Source organism: Artemia franciscana, unplaced genomic scaffold (genome assembly GCF_032884065.1).
Source record: "Artemia franciscana unplaced genomic scaffold, ASM3288406v1 PGA_scaffold_131, whole genome shotgun sequence".
In the NCBI taxonomy this organism is placed as follows: Eukaryota; Metazoa; Arthropoda; class Branchiopoda; order Anostraca; family Artemiidae; genus Artemia; species Artemia franciscana.
In genome coordinates this window covers 920,163-938,530 of record NW_027062626.1, presented here as the reverse complement: position 1 = coordinate 938,530, position 18,368 = coordinate 920,163, and the positions used below count along the sequence as shown (strand labels likewise).

At 33.8% G+C, this 18,368-nt stretch overlaps 1 protein-coding gene and 1 long non-coding RNA gene across 2 annotated transcripts in view; one reads left to right on the top strand and one right to left on the bottom strand.

Moving 5' to 3' along the window:
* LOC136041293 (limbic system-associated membrane protein-like) overlaps positions 1-18,368 on the bottom strand; it is a 255,171-nt gene that overhangs the window by 222,056 nt on the left and 14,747 nt on the right. The gene's annotated exons all lie outside the window — the stretch shown is intronic.
* The window catches only part of LOC136041288 (uncharacterized), an 88,432-nt gene that overhangs the window by 68,996 nt on the left and 1,068 nt on the right, over positions 1-18,368 (top strand). The gene's annotated exons all lie outside the window — the stretch shown is intronic.

Below are 18,368 nucleotides of genomic sequence, written 5' to 3'. Positions count from 1 at the left end.
AATCACGGGTGCGTGTTTATTTGTTTGTTTTTTTTGTTTTTTTTTTCCCAGGGGTCATCGTATCGACCAAGTGGTCCTAGAATGTCGCAAGAGGGCTCATTCTAACGGAAATGAAAAGTTCTAGTGCCCTTTTTAAGTGACCAAAAAAATTGGAGGGCATCTAGGCCCCCTCCCACGCTCATGTTTTCCCAAAGTCAACGGATCAAAATTTTGAGATAGCCATTTTGTTCAGCATAGTCGAAAATCTTAATAACTATGTATTTGGGGATGACTTACTCCCCCAGAGTCCCTGGGGGAGGGGCTGCAAGTAACAAACTTCAACCAGTGTTTACCTATAATAATGGTTATTGGGAAGTGTACAGACGTTTTCAGGGGGATTTTTCTGGTTTTTGGGGTAGGGTTGAGGGAGGGGGCTATGTGGGAGGATCTTTCCTTGGAGAAATATGCCATGGGGGAAAAAATTCAATGAAAAGGGCGCAGGACGAATCTGGTCACGTTAGAAAAAAACGTCAAATTCAGAGCTTAATATACAATGCTGGGTGTTCGGAGCCTCTCTATTATGGAGTATAATTTGAAAATAACACAACTATACTAGCGATAAAACATATATACCACAACCATAACTCAACTAACGAAAGAACTGCTAAGAGATAACACAACTATAAAGCGAAAACAGGTGAAAACTAACGGGAAAATAAACGAACTAAGAGGTGGAAGGGGCCCAGAGAAAAAATATAATCCTTTTTCAATTTTGAGCCTAACTTCCGCAAAAGAGTAATAATGTCAGAAGCCCCGAAATACCGAATTATTTTCTTTTCAAATAGTTCGTGGTAAAGAACTGTAGTAAGGGGCGACCCGGCTCAATAGTAAACGGAACTCTAAAAAAAGAAATTTTGATGCTAAAAGATACATCAAAAGAATCGAATTTTCACGCTGATTCTAAATATATAAGTTTCAATTAATTTAGTCTTTGTCATCAAAAGTTACGAGCCTGAGAAAATTTGCCCTATTTTGGAAAAAAAGGGGGAAACATCCCCTAAAAGTCATAGAATCTTAACGAAAATCACACTATCGCATTTGGCATATCAGAGAACTCTATAGCAAAAATTTCAAGCTCCTATCTAAAAAAATGTGGAATTTCATATTTTTTGCCAGAAGACAAATCACGGGTGCGTGTTTATTTGTTTGTTGGTTGTTTTCTTTTTCTTTTCCCCAGGGGTCATCGTATCGACCAGGAGGTCTTAGAGTGTCGCAAGAGGGCTCATTCTTGCGGAAATGAAAGGTTATAGTGCCCTTTTTAAGTGATAAAAAAATTGGAGGGCAAATAGGCCCACTCCCACGCTAATTTTTTTCCAAAAGTCGACAGATTAAAATTTTAAGATAGCCCTTTGTTCCGCATAGTCGAAAACCATAATAACTATGTCTTTGGGAATGACTTACTCCCCCACAATCCCTGGGGGAGGGGCTGCAAGTTACAAACTTTGACCAGTGTTTACATATAGTAATGGTTATGGGGAAGTGTACACACGTTTTCGTGGGGATTTTTTGGTTTGGGGGTGGGGTTGATGGGAGAGGGCTTTGTGGGAGGATCTTTCCTTTGAAGAATATGTCATGGGGGAAGAAAAATTCAATGAAAAGGGCGCAGGATTTTCTAGCATTACTATAAAAAAAAAAAACAATGAAAAAATAAACATGAAAACGTTTTTTCAAATGAAAGTAAGGAATAGCATTGAAATTTAAAACGAACAGAGATTATTACGCATATGAGGGGTTCTAAAAATACTTTAGCATAAAGAGCGAGGTATTTAGGAGGAGATAAATACCTCGCTCTTTATGCTAAAATATTTTTAGTATTTTCAACTATTTATTCTACGGCCTTTTTGATTCAGGGGTCATTCTTAAAGAATTGGGACAAAACTTACGATTTAGTGTAAAGAGCGAGGTATTAACCAGGGTACGAACCCCCTCGTACACATAATAAAAATATAAGAATATAAAAGTTTGTTACGTAATTTAATTCTTAAGTTACTTATATTTTTTACTAATAAAAACGATCGTTGAAAATTAAAAGTTCTAGTAGCCTTTTTAAGTAACCGAAAAATTGGAGGGCAGCTAGGCCTCCTTCCCCACCCCTTATTTCTCAAAATCGTCTGATCAAAACTAAGAGAAAGCCATTTAGCCAAAAAAAATTAATATACTAATTTCATTTCAATGATTTATGTGCGGAGAGCCAAAATCAAACATGCATTAATTCAAAAACATTCAGAAATTAAATAAAAAAAACTAGTTTTTTTAACTGAAAGTAAGGAGCGACATTAAAACTTAAAACGAACAGAAATTACTCCGTATATGAAATGGGTTGTCCCCTCCGCAGTCCCACGCTCTTTACGCTAAAGTTTGACTCTTTGCCACAATTCTACTTTTTAAAACAATTAAAAACTTTAGCGTAAAGAGCGTGGGACTGCGGAGGGGACAACCCATTTCATATACGGAGTAATTTCTGTTCGTTTTAAGTTTTAATGTCACTCCTTACTTTCAGTTAAAAAAACTAGTTTTTTTTATTTAATCATATCAAACAAGACAGATCCCTCGACGGCATACAGGAAACTTCAGCACCATCTACATGTAAGATATGGGTTTTCAATTAAAAGTTAATCCAAACTCTTGTAAAAAAAACTCACATCTAGATAATTTTATACGGTGATTATCCAATTCAGATAAGACCTTCGACGTCTGAAAATATTGATTCTAAAAGCAAAATATATACCATCATCAGAGATATTTCCTTAAGTCTTGGCATACACATTCTAAATTGTACTTTAAACAAAACACTGTAATTGATTCGTATATTTGCCCCTCTCCAGCTGCTGCTAGGGGTTCGGACGTCAGAACCTCTCCTGTATTAAGTCTTAATCTCTTCTTTAGACAGGATGGCAGTTTTGAATCCTGTCTTAGAACTGAGTTCAACAATGCTTAATTCTAAATGAAGCAGAATTTTCGAAATAAAAATAAGCGGAAAAAAGTTAAGAAAATGTGCGTGTAACTAATATGGCGCAAAACGACTTACGTGCACGGGGGGGGGGGCTTGAGGGGCTGACCCCCCCAAGTATATATATATATATATATATATATATATATATATATATATATATATATATATATATATATATATATATATATATATATATATATATATATATATATATATATATATATATATATATATATATATATATATATATATATATATATATATATATATATATATATATATATATATTTTTAGATCAACCCACTTTTTTATATCGCTAGCTTTTTCGCAATTAAAATGTGCCTAAACCTTTTTAAACTTTTATTTTATGCATTATTTGTTTCGTTAAAGCCTGTTGTTGGTTGGGGTTTGCTAGCTTCTTTCCTCTTTGATTTTCTAGATCTTAGTTGTTATAATTAATTATTTTTTATTTGTTTAAAGACAAACGGCATCTATCTTAATTCAGGACTTCGTTTCTGGAAAATTTAGAGGACAGAAAATCTATTTTTGAATGTATTTCGTATTTTTATTTCATAATGTATTTCGTCATTATTGTCAAGTTTTCGATAAAATTCCTCCAAAATGGTACTTTCAATGAAAGTTCCAAACAAAAAGGTATTATATATATATATATATATATATATATATATATATATATATATATATATATATATATATATACATATATATATATATATATATATATATATATATATATATATATATATATATATATATATATATATATATGTATATATATATGTATATGGTAACTCATTTAGTTTTAGTATTTTAAGTAGACACTTACTTTCGTCATTATTTTTCCTTTTTGTTGTGTTTCATTCAATAGTTTGAAGATTTAAAGGGTATAAGAAGCTTTTAAAACGTCAATCGACAAAATTGCAATAATGAATCAGTTTTTATTACAGCCCAAACTTAACTCCAGACTCTGGAACTACTACCTGGCAGAGGGGAAGGCCAACTTTAATTTTTGCTAATTTCTGTTTGTTTCAAGTTTACTTTTATTATTAATTTGTAAAATGTTTAACCATTACCGTAGATATTTAACCATTTTTGAGCAAAACATGAAATCCAATCAGAAATATAATTGCTCATGAAATTCAATCATAAAATTCGAATTTCTCATCTCTTCAAGGTTTCGTGCAATATACTTTCAAGTTAGCCTTTAAGAAAATATAGCTTTTAAGATTAAAAAAAAAATATTAATGGAATTAAGCTCGAAAAATATTATATAAAGGTGAGACATTCTTGGGAGATAACATATATCTGCAGAGGAAGCAGCATTATGTGTCTGTGTTAGGTTCCAATGGGTTTCGAACTACTAGACGAAGGACTACGTAACTATTTCTTTAAAAATCAAACACTACTTGTACATCATTCACTTTTTTTGTTTCGGTTTCAAATTTTAGATTGGTGCATTAGTCTCAGATATATAATCATCAACTTTCATATTGCCATAATAGCCTCAGCTTTGTAACAGTAACCTCCATCAACCTTTGAGTATCAACAATTAAACAGTATTTGTGAAATATTTGCTTATTTATTTTGATCTGAACTTCTATGCTGCAACAGTAGTCTCAGATTTGCCATCAATAAGCCCAAAAACCCCTAAGTACCAAATACGATGGAAACCTAACAACATTTTCGATATATGTCAGTTTATTTTATTTGGATAGTCATACTGCTATCCTCATGAGGTGGAGCGTTTAAGCTGTTTACCAAAGGGGCTCAAACACAGAACGTACATGCTGATGACCAAAGAAGGATCGGAGATTCAGTCTTCGCACGTATTCTCAGAAGGAGCACCGACAGGATATGTCCACTGCTGGCCAAAGGGGGCAAGAGACAGACTATTCGCACTGTTGAACAACGTGGTCCGGAGGTAGAGCTTATGAAATACTTATGATGTGTAACGTAGGCAATACTTATCAAAAGGGATTGGAGGTAGAACGTGGACCGTTGACCAAAGAGGGGAGGAGATGAAACATATTCACTGCTGAATAGAGGAGTTTGGGTACAGAGTCTACTCATTGTAGATCAAAGATGATTAGAGTCAGAGACCCGCTATTGAAAAAGAGGGCGAGTGAATTTTTGTCATGATTGGGGTTGAAAGACGATTGAAAGACTTTTCGATGCGTCCTTCAATCATGCAGAATCAAAATATTGGCATGACTTTGCTTTCAATAGTGTCTAACATGCTCGTGGGCAAAATTTGAGCCACCTGGGCATACCCATTGAAATTTGCATGACTCTGACTTCAACACAGGTGTAAAGTGTTCTCCTTTCTACTAAAATGAATCTGTAATGAAGCTTCTGTTACTATGATGTAACTTTGAAATAGCAATTTACCTAACATATTTAATGATTATGTAGGTTAATATTGCTATTTCTTGGAGTGAAGTGCTTCATCAGAATCACTACTTTTTTAAAAGGAAAAGAAAAAAAATTAAAACTAATGCACATCCATCTCCTTACTTTGTCGGTCACCTGGTTCATCTGCAACAAAATTAGCTTTATAGTGTAACAGATCAATATAGTTTAAGAATTTATTTCCCCCTCTTCTTTTTTCTGGTAAGCCCCGTTCGCTTAGCACTGTTTGTAACAGTGCAAATTTTAAACCATGGTCAACATTTTATTAGCTGAGTATAAGAAAAACAACTTAATCTATATTCAAACAGTTCGTGGTAACGAACTGTATTAAGGAGCGATCCGGCTCAACAGTAACCAAACTAAAAAAAATTGAATTTTGATATCAATAGCTACATCAAAAGAATCGCATTTTAATGCTAATTTTAAATATATCAGTTTCATCAAGTTTAGTCTTAGCCATCAAAAGTTACGAGCCTGAGAAAATTTGCCTTATTTAGGAAAATAGGGGGAAACACCTCCTAAAAGTCGTAGGGTCTTAACGAAAATGACACCATCAGATTCAACGTATCAGAGAACCCTACTGTAGAAGTTTCAAGCTCCTATCTACAAAAATGTGGAATTTTGCATTTTTTGCCAGAAGACAAATCACGGGTGCGTGTTTATTTGTTTGTTTTTTTTGTTTTTTTTTTCCCAGGGGTCATCGTATCGACCAAGTGGTCCTAGAATGTCGCAAGAGGGCTCATTCTAACGGAAATGAAAAGTTCTAGTGCCCTTTTTAAGTGACCAAAAAAATTGGAGGGCATCTAGGCCCCCTCCCACGCTCATGTTTTCCCAAAGTCAACGGGTCAAAATTTTGAGATAGCCATTTTGTTCAGCATAGTCGAAAATCTTAATAACTATGTATTTGGGGATGACTTACTCCCCCAGAGTCCCTGGGGGAGGGGCTGCAAGTAACAAACTTCAACCAGTGTTTACCTATAATAATGGTTATTGGGAAGTGTACAGACGTTTTCAGGGGGATTTTTCTGGTTTTTGGGGTAGGGTTGAGGGAGGGGGCTATGTGGGAGGATCTTTCCTTGGAGAAATATGCCATGGGGGAAAAAATTCAATGAAAAGGGCGCAGGACGAATCTGGTCACGTTAGAAAAAAACGTCAAATTCAGAGCTTAATATACAATGCTGGGTGTTCGGAGCCTCTCTATTATGGAGTATAATTTGAAAATAACACAACTATACTAGCGATAAAACATATATACCACAACCATAACTCAACTAACGAAAGAACTGCTAAGAGATAACACAACTATAAAGCGAAAACAGGTGAAAACTAACGGGAAAATAAACGAACTAAGAGGTGGAAGGGGCCCAGAGAAAAAATATAATCCTTTTTCAATTTTGAGCCTAACTTCCGCAAAAGAGTAATAATGTCAGAAGCCCCGAAATACCGAATTATTTTCTTTTCAAATAGTTCGTGGTAAAGAACTGTAGTAAGGGGCGACCCGGCTCAATAGTAAACGGAACTCTAAAAAAAGAAATTTTGATGCTAAAAGATACATCAAAAGAATCGAATTTTCACGCTGATTCTAAATATATAAGTTTCAATTAATTTAGTCTTTGTCATCAAAAGTTACGAGCCTGAGAAAATTTGCCCTATTTTGGAAAAAAAGGGGGAAACATCCCCTAAAAGTCATAGAATCTTAACGAAAATCACACTATCGCATTTGGCATATCAGAGAACTCTATAGCAAAAATTTCAAGCTCCTATCTAAAAAAATGTGGAATTTCATATTTTTTGCCAGAAGACAAATCACGGGTGCGTGTTTATTTGTTTGTTGGTTGTTTTCTTTTTCTTTTCCCCAGGGGTCATCGTATCGACCAGGAGGTCTTAGAGTGTCGCAAGAGGGCTCATTCTTACGGAAATGAAAGGTTATAGTGCCCTTTTTAAGTGATAAAAAAATTGGAGGGCAAATAGGCCCACTCCCACGCTAATTTTTTTCCAAAAGTCGACAGATTAAAATTTTAAGATAGCCCTTTGTTCCGCATAGTCGAAAACCATAATAACTATGTCTTTGGGAATGACTTACTCCCCCACAATCCCTGGGGGAGGGGCTGCAAGTTACAAACTTTGACCAGTGTTTACATATAGTAATGGTTATGGGGAAGTGTACACACGTTTTCGTGGGGATTTTTTGGTTTGGGGGTGGGGTTGATGGGAGAGGGCTTTGTGGGAGGATCTTTCCTTTGAAGAATATGTCATGGGGGAAGAAAAATTCAATGAAAAGGGCGCAGGATTTTCTAGCATTACTATAAAAAAAAAAAACAATGAAAAAATAAACATGAAAACGTTTTTTCAAATGAAAGTAAGGAATAGCATTGAAATTTAAAACGAACAGAGATTATTACGCATATGAGGGGTTCTAAAAATACTTTAGCATAAAGAGCGAGGTATTTAGGAGGAGATAAATACCTCGCTCTTTATGCTAAAATATTTTTAGTATTTTCAACTATTTATTCTACGGCCTTTTTGATTCAGGGGTCATTCTTAAAGAATTGGGACAAAACTTACGATTTAGTGTAAAGAGCGAGGTATTAACCAGGGTACGAACCCCCTCGTACACATAATAAAAATATAAGAATATAAAAGTTTGTTACGTAATTTAATTCTTAAGTTACTTATATTTTTTACTAATAAAAACGATCGTTGAAAATTAAAAGTTCTAGTAGCCTTTTTAAGTAACCGAAAAATTGGAGGGCAGCTAGGCCTCCTTCCCAACCCCTTATTTCTCAAAATCGTCTGATCAAAACTAAGAGAAAGCCATTTAGCCAAAAAAAAATTAATATACTAATTTCATTTCAATGATTTATGTGCGGAGAGCCAAAATCAAACATGCATTAATTCAAAAACATTCAGAAATTAAATAAAAAAAACTAGTTTTTATAACTGAAAGTAAGGAGCGACATTAAAACTTAAAACGAACAGAAATTACTCCGTATATGAAATGGGTTGTCCCCTCCGCAGTCCCACGCTCTTTACGCTAAAGTTTGACTCTTTGCCACAATTCTACTTTTTAAAACAATTAAAAACTTTAGCGTAAAGAGCGTGGGACTGCGGAGGGGACAACCCATTTCATATACGGAGTAATTTCTGTTCGTTTTAAGTTTTAATGTCACTCCTTACTTTCAGTTAAAAAAACTAGTTTTTTTTATTTAATCATATCAAACAAGACAGATCCCTCGACGGCATACAGGAAACTTCAGCACCATCTACATGTAAGATATGGGTTTTCAATTAAAAGTTAATCCAAACTCTTGTAAAAAAAACTCACATCTAGATAATTTTATACGGTGATTATCCAATTCAGATAAGACCTTCGACGTCTGAAAATATTGATTCTAAAAGCAAAATATATACCATCATCAGAGATATTTCCTTAAGTCTTGGCATACACATTCTAAATTGTACTTTAAACAAAACACTGTAATTGATTCGTATATTTGCCCCTCTCCAGCTGCTGCTAGGGGTTCGGACGTCAGAACCTCTCCTGTATTAAGTCTTAATCTCTTCTTCAGACAGGATGGCAGTTTTGAATCCTGTCTTAGAACTGAGTTCAACAATGCTTAACTCTAAATGAAGCAGAATTTTCGAAATTAAAATAAGCGGAAAAAAGTTAAGAAAATGTGCGTGTAACTAATATGGCGCAAAACGACTTACGTGCACGGGGGGGGGGGCTTGAGGGGCTGACCCCCCCAAGTATATATATATATATATATATATATATATATATATATATATATATATATATATATATATATATATATATATATATATATATATATATATATATATATATATATATATATATATATATATATATATATATATATATATATATATATATATATATATATATATATATATATATATATATATTTTTAGATCAACCCACTTTTTTATATCGCTAGCTTTTTCGCAATTAAAATGTGCCTAAACCTTTTTAAACTTTTATTTTATGCATTATTTGTTTCGTTAAAGCCTGTTGTTGGTTGGGGTTTGCTAGCTTCTTTCCTCTTTGATTTTCTAGATCTTAGTTGTTATAATTAATTATTTTTTATTTGTTTAAAGACAAACGGCATCTATCTTAATTCAGGACTTCGTTTCAGGAAAATTTAGAGGACAGAAAATCTATTTTTTGAATGTATTTCGTATTTTTATTTCATAATGTATTTCGTCATTATTGTCAAGTTTTCGATAAAATTCCTCCAAAATGGTACTTTCAATGAAAGTTCCAAACAAAAAGGTATTATATATATATATATATATATATATATATATATATATATATATATATATATATATATATATATATATACATATATATATATATATATATATATATATATATATATATATATATATATATATATATATATATATATATATATATATGTATATATATATGTATATGGTAACTCATTTAGTTTTAGTATTTTAAGTAGACACTTACTTTCGTCATTATTTTTCCTTTTTGTTGTGTTTCATTCAATAGTTTGAAGATTTAAAGGGTATAAGAAGCTTTTAAAACGTCAATCGACAAAATTGCAATAATGAATCAGTTTTTATTACAGCCCAAACTTAACTCCAGACTCTGGAACTACTACCTGGCAGAGGGGAAGGCCAACTTTAATTTTTGCTAATTTCTGTTTGTTTCAAGTTTACTTTTATTATTAATTTGTAAAATGTTTAACCATTACCGTAGATATTTAACCATTTTTGAGCAAAACATGAAATCCAATCAGAAATATAATTGCTCATGAAATTCAATCATAAAATTCGAATTTCTCATCTCTTCAAGGTTTCGTGCAATATACTTTCAAGTTAGCCTTTAAGAAAATATAGCTTTTAAGATTAAAAAAAAAATATTAATGGAATTAAGCTCGAAAAATATTATATAAAGGTGAGACATTCTTGGGAGATAACATATATCTGCAGAGGAAGCAGCATTATGTGTCTGTGTTAGGTTCCAATGGGTTTCGAACTACTAGACGAAGGACTACGTAACTATTTCTTTAAAAATCAAACACTACTTGTACATCATTCACTTTTTTTGTTTCGGTTTCAAATTTTAGATTGGTGCATTAGTCTCAGATATATAATCATCAACTTTCATATTGCCATAATAGCCTCAGCTTTGTAACAGTAACCTCCATCAACCTTTGAGTATCAACAATTAAATAGTATTTGTGAAATATTTGCTTATTTATTTTGATCTGAACTTCTATGCTGCAACAGTAGTCTCAGATTTGCCATCAATAAGCCCAAAAACCCCTAAGTACCAAATACGATGGAAACCTAACAACATTTTCGATATATGTCAGTTTATTTTATTTGGATAGTCATACTGCTATCCTCATGAGGTGGAGCGTTTAAGCTGTTTACCAAAGGGGCTCAAACACAGAACGTACATGCTGATGACCAAAGAAGGATCGGAGATTCAGTCTTCGCACGTATTCTCAGAAGGAGCACCGACAGGATATGTCCACTGCTGGCCAAAGGGGGCAAGAGACAGACTATTCGCACTGTTGAACAACGTGGTCCGGAGGTAGAGCTTATGAAATACTTATGATGTGTAACGTAGGCAATACTTATCAAAAGGGATTGGAGGTAGAACGTGGACCGTTGACCAAAGAGGGGAGGAGATGAAACATATTCACTGCTGAATAGAGGAGTTTGGGTACAGAGTCTACTCATTGTAGATCAAAGATGATTAGAGTCAGAGACCCGCTATTGAAAAAGAGGGCGAGTGAATTTTTGTCATGATTGGGGTTGAAAGACGATTGAAAGACTTTTCGATGCGTCCTTCAATCATGCAGAATCAAAATATTGGCATGACTTTGCTTTCAATAGTGTCTAACATGCTCGTGGGCAAAATTTGAGCCACCTGGGCATACCCATTGAAATTTGCATGACTCTGACTTCAACACAGGTGTAAAGTGTTCTCCTTTCTACTAAAATGAATCTGTAATGAAGCTTCTGTTACTATGATGTAACTTTGAAATAGCAATTTACCTAACATATTTAATGATTATGTAGGTTAATATTGCTATTTCTTGGAGTGAAGTGCTTCATCAGAATCACTACTTTTTTAAAAGGAAAAGAAAAAAAATTAAAACTAATGCACATCCATCTCCTTACTTTGTCGGTCACCTGGTTCATCTGCAACAAAATTAGCTTTATAGTGTAACAGATCAATATAGTTTAAGAATTTATTCCCCCCTCTTCTTTTTTCTGGTAAGCCCCGTTCGCTTAGCACTGTTTGTAACAGTGCAAATTTTAAACCATGGTCAACATTTTATTAGCTGAGTATAAGAAAAACAACTTAATCTATATTCAAACAGTTCGTGGTAACGAACTGTATTAAGGAGCGATCCGGCTCAACAGTAACCAAACTAAAAAAAATTGAATTTTGATATCAATAGCTACATCAAAAGAATCGCATTTTAATGCTAATTTTAAATATATCAGTTTCATCAAGTTTAGTCTTAGCCATCAAAAGTTACGAGCCTGAGAAAATTTGCCTTATTTAGGAAAATAGGGGGAAACACCTCCTAAAAGTCGTAGGGTCTTAACGAAAATGACACCATCAGATTCAACGTATCAGAGAACCCTACTGTAGAAGTTTCAAGCTCCTATCTACAAAAATGTGGAATTTTGCATTTTTTGCCAGAAGACAAATCACGGGTGCGTGTTTATTTGTTTGTTTTTTTTGTTTTTTTTTTCCCAGGGGTCATCGTATCGACCAAGTGGTCCTAGAATGTCGCAAGAGGGCTCATTCTAACGGAAATGAAAAGTTCTAGTGCCCTTTTTAAGTGACCAAAAAAATTGGAGGGCATCTAGGCCCCCTCCCACGCTCATGTTTTCCCAAAGTCAACGGATCAAAATTTTGAGATAGCCATTTTGTTCAGCATAGTCGAAAATCTTAATAACTATGTATTTGGGGATGACTTACTCCCCCAGAGTCCCTGGGGGAGGGGCTGCAAGTAACAAACTTCAACCAGTGTTTACCTATAATAATGGTTATTGGGAAGTGTACAGACGTTTTCAGGGGGATTTTTCTGGTTTTTGGGGTAGGGTTGAGGGAGGGGGCTATGTGGGAGGATCTTTCCTTGGAGAAATATGCCATGGGGGAAAAAATTCAATGAAAAGGGCGCAGGACGAATCTGGTCACGTTAGAAAAAAACGTCAAATTCAGAGCTTAATATACAATGCTGGGTGTTCGGAGCCTCTCTATTATGGAGTATAATTTGAAAATAACACAACTATACTAGCGATAAAACATATATACCACAACCATAACTCAACTAACGAAAGAACTGCTAAGAGATAACACAACTATAAAGCGAAAACAGGTGAAAACTAACGGGAAAATAAACGAACTAAGAGGTGGAAGGGGCCCAGAGAAAAAATATAATCCTTTTTCAATTTTGAGCCTAACTTCCGCAAAAGAGTAATAATGTCAGAAGCCCCGAAATACCGAATTATTTTCTTTTCAAATAGTTCGTGGTAAAGAACTGTAGTAAGGGGCGACCCGGCTCAATAGTAAACGGAACTCTAAAAAAAGAAATTTTGATGCTAAAAGATACATCAAAAGAATCGAATTTTCACGCTGATTCTAAATATATAAGTTTCAATTAATTTAGTCTTTGTCATCAAAAGTTACGAGCCTGAGAAAATTTGCCCTATTTTGGAAAAAAAGGGGGAAACATCCCCTAAAAGTCATAGAATCTTAACGAAAATCACACTATCGCATTTGGCATATCAGAGAACTCTATAGCAAAAATTTCAAGCTCCTATCTAAAAAAATGTGGAATTTCATATTTTTTGCCAGAAGACAAATCACGGGTGCGTGTTTATTTGTTTGTTGGTTGTTTTCTTTTTCTTTTCCCCAGGGGTCATCGTATCGACCAGGAGGTCTTAGAGTGTCGCAAGAGGGCTCATTCTTACGGAAATGAAAGGTTATAGTGCCCTTTTTAAGTGATAAAAAAATTGGAGGGCAAATAGGCCCACTCCCACGCTAATTTTTTTCCAAAAGTCGACAGATTAAAATTTTAAGATAGCCCTTTGTTCCGCATAGTCGAAAACCATAATAACTATGTCTTTGGGAATGACTTACTCCCCCACAATCCCTGGGGGAGGGGCTGCAAGTTACAAACTTTGACCAGTGTTTACATATAGTAATGGTTATGGGGAAGTGTACACACGTTTTCGTGGGGATTTTTTGGTTTGGGGGTGGGGTTGATGGGAGAGGGCTTTGTGGGAGGATCTTTCCTTTGAAGAATATGTCATGGGGGAAGAAAAATTCAATGAAAAGGGCGCAGGATTTTCTAGCATTACTATAAAAAAAAAAAACAATGAAAAAATAAACATGAAAACGTTTTTTCAAATGAAAGTAAGGAATAGCATTGAAATTTAAAACGAACAGAGATTATTACGCATATGAGGGGTTCTAAAAATACTTTAGCATAAAGAGCGAGGTATTTAGGAGGAGATAAATACCTCGCTCTTTATGCTAAAATATTTTTAGTATTTTCAACTATTTATTCTACGGCCTTTTTGATTCAGGGGTCATTCTTAAAGAATTGGGACAAAACTTACGATTTAGTGTAAAGAGCGAGGTATTAACCAGGGTACGAACCCCCTCGTACACATAATAAAAATATAAGAATATAAAAGTTTGTTACGTAATTTAATTCTTAAGTTACTTATATTTTTTACTAATAAAAACGATCGTTGAAAATTAAAAGTTCTAGTAGCCTTTTTAAGTAACCGAAAAATTGGAGGGCAGCTAGGCCTCCTTCCCCACCCCTTATTTCTCAAAATCGTCTGATCAAAACTAAGAGAAAGCCATTTAGCCAAAAAAAATTAATATACTAATTTCATTTCAATGATTTATGTGCGGAGAGCCAAAATCAAACATGCATTAATTCAAAAACATTCAGAAATTAAATAAAAAAAACTAGTTTTTTTAACTGAAAGTAAGGAGCGACATTAAAACTTAAAACGAACAGAAATTACTCCGTATATGAAATGGGTTGTCCCCTCCGCAGTCCCACGCTCTTTACGCTAAAGTTTGACTCTTTGCCACAATTCTACTTTTTAAAACAATTAAAAACTTTAGCGTAAAGAGCGTGGGACTGCGGAGGGGACAACCCATTTCATATACGGAGTAATTTCTGTTCGTTTTAAGTTTTAATGTCACTCCTTACTTTCAGTTAAAAAAACTAGTTTTTTTTTATTTAATCATATCAAACAAGACAGATCCCTCGACGGCATACAGGAAACTTCAGCACCATCTACATGTAAGATATGGGTTTTCAATTAAAAGTTAATCCAAACTCTTGTAAAAAAAACTCACATCTAGATAATTTTATACGGTGATTATCCAATTCAGATAAGACCTTCGACGTCTGAAAATATTGATTCTAAAAGCAAAATATATACCATCATCAGAGATATTTCCTTAAGTCTTGGCATACACATTCTAAATTGTACTTTAAACAAAACACTGTAATTGATTCGTATATTTGCCCCTCTCCAGCTGCTGCTAGGGGTTCGGACGTCAGAACCTCTCCTGTATTAAGTCTTAATCTCTTCTTCAGACAGGATGGCAGTTTTGAATCCTGTCTTAGAACTGAGTTCAACAATGCTTAACTCTAAACGAAGCAGAATTTTCGAAATTAAAATAAGCGGAAAAAAGTTAAGAAAATGTGCGTGTAACTAATATGGCGCAAAACGACTTACGTGCACGGGGGGGGGGGGCTTGAGGGGCTGACCCCCCCAAGTATATATATATATATATATATATATATATATATATATTATATATATATATATATATATATAATATATATATATATTATATATATATATATATATATATATATATATATATATATATATATATATATATATATATATTATATATATATATATATATATATATATATTTTTAGATCAACCCACTTTTTTATATCGCTAGCTTTTTCGCAATTAAAATGTGCCTAAACCTTTTTAAACTTTTATTTTATGCATTATTTGTTTCGTTAAAGCCTGTTGTTGGTTGGGGTTTGCTAGCTTCTTTCCTCTTTGATTTTCTAGATCTTAGTTGTTATAATTAATTATTTTTTATTTGTTTAAAGACAAACGGCATCTATCTTAATTCAGGACTTCGTTTCAAGAAAATTTAGAGGACAGAAAATCTATTTTTTGAATGTATTTCGTATTTTTATTTCATAATGTATTTCGTCATTATTGTCAAGTTTTCGATAAAATTCCTCCAAAATGGTACTTTCAATGAAAGTTCCAAACAAAAAGGTATTTTTAAAACTTCAGGGGGAGATGACAAAAACATCAGGGAGTATATTTTAAAATGGAGGGCAAAAGGCTAAAGCTTTTTAAACTTAATTTGCACTATTTTTTCTGTTTGGGCACTGATGAGTGCATAGTGCCACGCTGAGCAAGCGTACTCTAAATAAGCTTGAAAAATTAGACAGACTTTTTAAGAGGAAAAGTGAAGACCCGCTTGGAGAGTGTGGTTGCCAGCTTAAATCAGAACTAGCATTAGCCTAAAAGTTCAGTTTATTAATCTTGAATTTTTGTGGAATTTATTGAAGAGATGATAGAAGTATGAACAATAAGAGAAGTTATATTAGTCGAAGTGATAATAGGAGAGGTAGTGCAAGAATAGAAATGGCTATAGCAGGATCGGTCGTTGTAGAACAATGGTTGAAAAGATTATTGGTGAGAATAGACATTAAAGCAAAGGTTTTTGGTGAGAATAGTAGAGGTAAGAAAATGTCTTGGTAGGAGCGGTCGTCGTGTGAGTAATAGTATTAAGGCGTGTGCATTCTGCAAAGCAATAATTTCGTCTTTATACCCTAAAATCTTTCTATAAATTCAGAAGTCCTGAAAATTAAAATTATAGCTAAATTTGGTAATTTCATTTATTCTATTAATGTAGTTAAAATAGGTGGTGAGTATTAGTCAACTAAGGGAGCTACCTTAATAATGCCTGAGTGATACAGAGTCGACAGAGGTGCCATACCATACCATAACCATAAAATATGGTTAAACCATATGGATAAAATATGGTTAAACCACAACCATAAAATATGGTGCCATACCATAAAAAGGGTTAACTTTAAACGTTACAGTTAATTTTGAACAAAATCAGTAACAAACAATGAGCGCCCTCTTTCAGACAACGCTGGAATAACTCGATGGTAGTTGTTACTAGATGAGCCGGGTCGCTCCTTACTACAGTTTGTTACCACAAACTGTTTGATAGATGAAATCTTATTCAGCTGGTAACTCTTGTAATCAGGATCAGACGACATCTTAGCCTTTTATTTGCAAGTAAATTTGACCTGTTGAAAATTGTGAAAAAGTGCTAAAGGTAACTTATCTCTCTTTATTTGTGGATTTTTAACCGAAGTTACCCTTGTCTTTCTTTGATATGGATCTCAATGCTCCGTACTTGCAATTGATAAACTTTGCATGGAATTAGAGATTTTCTCTACTGTCCAGATCTTTAGAAAGCACTTTTGAATCTGTTGATCCCAGGAAGGTGCAGGAAAAAGATCATCAGTTCAGCTTATTTTTTAATACCATTAAGATTTTGGACTATTTCCTAATTCTTCAGACCTATTTTTATTTCTTCTTTGAATAAAATCTATTAGACAATCAAAAGGAGAGACAAATATTTATAAGGCTAGATATAATGAAAAAAAAATAGAAACTAAAAAGGAAATACGATGTGCCCTCAGAGAAACATGAAAAATTAATTTAGGACAATTTAATGTGGGTTCATTGTAATTTCATTTGATAGATTTAAAATATAATGGATTTTAAAATATAACTTTCAAAAAAGGCCCATGCCCTTTGCTTTACAGGTAAAGAGGTTTATTTTACCAGGACAAGATTTATCTACTCAGTTTAACAGGGTAAATACAGTGCAAAAGAAATCATCTACAAACTTCCAAAACAGGAACAAAAATCACTGAAAAGAAATTGAATCCTCGGGACTAAACCTATCAGAGATAACGCTTTACCGTTGCCATTTGTAAAGCCTTCTATATAATATCTTTATGTATTTTTTACCCGGTCACTTTCTATAGAAGGGGTGGTGGTAAAAACTTTGGAGGGGGATCATTCGATTGGAAATCAAAAATCTGGTGTCGTTTCCAAGAGTCAAGTATTTGGAGGACAACTAGCCTCCTTCCCTTACCCTTTTTTGTTAGCCAGCCCCTCTCTCACCCCAAGCTATCTCACGACCAAGTGTCTATAAAAATGTAACTATTAAATGTTGGTTTTGAGCTATGTGTATAAATTCGGATCCTTAGACCTGAGGTCTAGCTTGTCATGTCGCTGCGGGCTATTTTTTATTACCTTTCGACTATTTTAATGAAAAATACATTTTAATATGTTACTATAATGTGTACTTGAATTTGAGAAAGCACTTTTGTCACAAATTATATGGAAGTTTTCTCCAGAATATAGGAACTAAAATAACTAGATTATAATGGGTTTAGTATTAAGAGACAGTGGAATGTAAGGTGTAGTGTTTTCAAAGTTGATCGTTTTCAAGATTTTCCTCCAATTATTTTTCTGGATATCAGTTTCTAAGTATCGTTTGCCCAATCATATCTAATGAGATTTTTATCAAAATCAGAAATTCTATACGAATAGACACGGTGCAAATTACTAGGTAATTGTCCTCTCTCTATGAGCACAGATATTAACTTATGCTCATATTTGGACACTCGCTACTCGCGAGTCAGAAGCATTGTTCGTTGCTGCCATCTCCTTTTACAAAGGGTCTGCCTACCCGAAGCACGAAAAAGATCGAACCGATGAGATACCGTATCAATCGTTTTTGAACTCTTATGTT